Consider the following 4,046-nt stretch of genomic DNA (forward strand, 5'->3'; position numbering starts at 1 on the left):
ACTAAAGAAAGGAAAGCTGGAAGGTCCAGCTCACCACAAAGAATGATGAGTGCAGTTAGAGAAATAATTACACTGAGAACTACCATAACAATGAGGGAAGTAGAAAGTCTGTCTAGAGCACAGGCCAGAGTGGGGTGGGGAGGAAGGACACTTGGGATTGGTGATGGGAATTAAAAAAAAAAAGAATTGATCAAAGACCTTGAGACTAGACCAGAATCCACGATCCACACTGAAAAAAATATAGTAGAACTTTCCAGTAACTGAACCTTGAAGATATTGTTTTGATATTTTTGTCCCCCAATTCACAATACAGACCAGGCAAAGGACCTGGGTTGAAGTGTATATGGGGTGTATTTACTGTACCTCCTCTTTCTATATAGTCAGTGTAAAGAACACAGCCTGTGGTAAGAATTGGGATTTTGTTGAGGATCTTTGCATCTGCATTCATCAGTGATATTGGTCTGTAATTATCTTTTTTGGTACCATCTCTGTCTGGTTTAGGTATCAAGGTGATGTTGGCTTCATAAAATCTATTTGGAAGTGTTCCTGTTTTTCGTTTTATAAAAGTGTCTTGCCAGGATTGGTAGAAGTTCCTCTTGAAAGATTTGAAATAAATCATTAGTAAATCCATCTGGGCCTGGACTTTTGTTTTTGAGCAGACATTTGATTATTGTCTTAATTTCCTCAATGGTGATGGGTGTGTTTAGATATGCTACATCATCAAAAATTTATCCATTTCTTCCAGGTTTTCATTTTTAGTGTCATAGAGTTTCTCAAAGTAGTTTCTACTTACCCTTTGGATCTCTACCATATCAGTGGTGATCTCTCCTTTTTCATTCCTAATACGAGTTATCAAGTTTCTTTCTCTTTCTTTCTTTGTTAGTTTTGCCAGTGGTCTATAAATCTTGTTTATGTTTTCAAGGAACCAACTTCTGCTTTCGTTGATCTTTTGTATTGTGTTTCCGGTTTCCACTTCATTGATTTCTACTCTCAGCTTTGTTATTTTCTTCTCTCTCCCTATTTTTGGGTCCTTTTGTTGAGTACTTTCTTATTCTATGAGCTGCATCATTAAGCTATTCAGGTATGCCCCTTCTTCTTTCCTGATGTGTGCTTGCAAAGCTATAAATTTTCCTCTCAGTACTGCCTTTGCTGTGTCCCATAGGTTATGATCATTTCTGTCTCCATTGTCATTTGCTTCTAGGAAGGTTTTGATTTCCTCTTTGATTTCATCTCGGACCCACTGGTTATTCTGTATTAGGCTGTTTAACTTCCAGGCTTTAAAGTTTTTCTTCTGTGTCCCTTTGTAGTTCACATATAATTTCAAAGCCTTGTAGTCAGCAAGGCCTGCGATTTTTCTATCCTCTTGATATTATGGAGGTATGTTTTATGTGCTAGCATGTAGTCTATTCTGGAGAATGTCCCATGTACATTAGAGAAGAATTGTATCCAGGCTTCTGGGGGTGGAGTGTCCTGTATATATCTACTAGGCCTCTTTCTTCCACTTCTCTTTTCAGGTCTAGTATATTCTTGTTGGGTTTTAGTCTGGTTGACCTGTCAAGTGTTGACAATGCCGTGTTGAGGTCTCCCACAATTATTGTGTTGTTATTGATATTATTTTTTAGATTTGTCAACAATTTTATTAAATAATTTGCTGGCCCCTCATTCGGTGCATATATGTTTAAGAGAGTGATTTCTTCCTGCTGTATGTATCCCTTGATTAATACAAAATGTCCATCTTTGTCCCTTAAAACTTTCCTAAGTATAAAGTTTGCATCATCTGATATTAGTATGGCCACTCCAGCTTTTTTATGGGTGTTGTTTACTTGGATAATTATCCTCCAGCCTTTTATTTTGAGTCTATGTTTTTTCTGACTATTCAGGTGCGTTTCTTGTAGGCAGCAGAAGGTTGGATTGAGTTTTTGGATCCATTTAGCCACTCTGTGTCTCTTAATTGGTGCATTTTAGTCCACTGACATTGAGAGAAAGAATTGTCCTGGGAGTTGGTGCCATCTTTATATCTGAGTTTGGTGTGTCTGTTGGTCAGTCTTGTCTTAAAGTAGGCCGTTCAGTTTTTTTTTTTAAGAATGGTTTTGAGTCTATAAAGTTTCTGAGTTGTTGTTTGTCTGTGAAACCATGTATTGTTCCTTCAAACCTGAAAGTGAGTTTTGCTGGGTGCAGTATTTTAGGCAAAGCATTTATTTCATTGAGTTTTGTCACTATGTCCCACCACTGCCTTCTGCCTTGAGTGTTTCCAGTGACAGGTCTGATGTAAATCTCAAGGATGTTCCCTTGAATGTAATTTCCATTTTTTATCTTGCTGCTTTCAGAATTCTGTCTCTATCCATGGGATTCGTCATTGTGACTAGGATGTGTCTTGGGGTGTTTTTTCTGGGGTCTCTTTTAGTTGGTACTCTTCAAGCATGCAGGATTTGATCACATGTATTTATTAGCTCTGGTAGTTTCTCTTTAATGATATTCTTGACCGTTGATTCTTCCTGGATATTTTCTTCCTGGGTCTCTGAGACTCCAATGATTCTTACGTTGTTTTTATTGAGCTTATCATAGACTTCTATTTTCATCTGTTCCCATTCTTTGAGTAATATTTTCATTGTTTGATCATTTGCTTTAAGGCTTCTTTCCAATTTCTTCTGCTATATGGAATTGTTATTCATGTCATCTTCTAGTTTACTAATTCTATCCTCAGCTGCTTTTAACCCATGAGAAAGCTCAACCATGTTTTTCTTCAATTCATCTACTGAATTTTTCAGACCTGTTATTTGACCTGAAATTTCAGTTTGGAGTTTTCTGATTTCTATCTTCATATTCTCTTGATTCTTATTAGTGTTCTCTTCTATACTTTCTTTGAGTTCTTTGAACATCTTCCATAATTCGACTCTAAAATCCTTATCTGAGAGACTGACTAGTTTGTTGGTCATGTTCAAGTCATCAGAGTTGCCATCGTCATTCTCTATGTCTGCTGCTGGCCTGCATTGTTTCCACATTGTCACACTTGTATTGTGGGTTTTCTACGTGTTGTGGTTGTATTCATTGGCTAAATGATGTGCATGGCTGGGAAGCAAAGCGGAGCTACTGTGCTCCTCTGGCTCCACCCTTTCTGGGCTTATAAACTCACCTCCAGGGAAAGTTCCTGGGAAAGATGCGCCACACACAGGATGAAATCAGGCCAACAATGGAGCACAGCACAGAAGACAGGCAGATAGGAGTGCTAGCATCTGAGTTCCAGCAGAGTTCAGTGGTTCTCCCTTTCTGGGTGTGTAAGCTCAGCTCCAGGGAAGGCTCCAGGGAAGGCAAGCCATCCTCAGACGAGCCACACACAGGATAAAATCAGGCCGAAAATGGAGCACAGTACAGAAGACAGGCAGATAGGGTTGCTGGCATCTGAGTTCCAGCAGAGTTCAGCCTCCAGCAGAGTTCTTGGTGTGATTTTTTTTCTTCTTATTTCAATGGCGTTCTTTCCTTAGAAAGAGTGCAGGGCCGTGTAGCAAAGTGGAGCAGTCGTGCTCTGCTGGAGCCTCTTTTCGGCCCACTCCCAAGAGGTTAAAGCGACAGGCCAGGAGACAGACACACACATAGGCAGCACTCACAATTTTTCACGGTCGGACCCCCTGGCAGGCGTAGTTTCATAGATTTTTCCCCAGCCTGACGTCATAAACAGTGGACCTGACTTCTGCAAAGAACTGCTTATAGCCAGTTTTCACGTTGTGAAACAGTTCCTTGGTGTGTGCGCCCTTGAATGAGCCTCTGCGAGAGCAAGTTTTCTGGAGCTTCTTTTCTGCCCACTCCCAAGAGGTTCTTTACTTTATATAATATATAGTATATTGTATAGAGCAGCACAAACCCTATCTTGTCCATTGAACCAAGGTTTTTGTTCTAGTCTTATAGATTTATATTCTGGTTGAGCTGACACAAATGGCTTTTATGTGTGTTCACACATTATTTCATTTAAGTATCCCAAATTTCCATATTTTGAAAGCATTTTTGTACTTATTTAGGAGAGGGGTAGTGCTCAATGCTTACTCTGGACT

General features: G+C 39.5%; 1 non-coding gene across 1 annotated transcript; it reads right to left on the reverse strand.

Annotated features, from left to right (window-relative positions):
* Nucleotides 1-288: 288 nt before the first annotated feature.
* On the reverse strand, nt 289-421 carry LOC126005140 (small nucleolar RNA SNORA51). The gene has a single exon (XR_007494314.1). It is a non-coding gene; the product is annotated as a small nucleolar RNA SNORA51 (small nucleolar RNA).
* Between the last annotated feature and the right edge of the window lie 3,625 nt (nt 422-4,046).

The sequence above is a fragment of the Suncus etruscus genome, chromosome 3 (assembly GCF_024139225.1).
Source record: "Suncus etruscus isolate mSunEtr1 chromosome 3, mSunEtr1.pri.cur, whole genome shotgun sequence".
Classification (NCBI taxonomy): Eukaryota; Metazoa; Chordata; class Mammalia; order Eulipotyphla; family Soricidae; genus Suncus; species Suncus etruscus.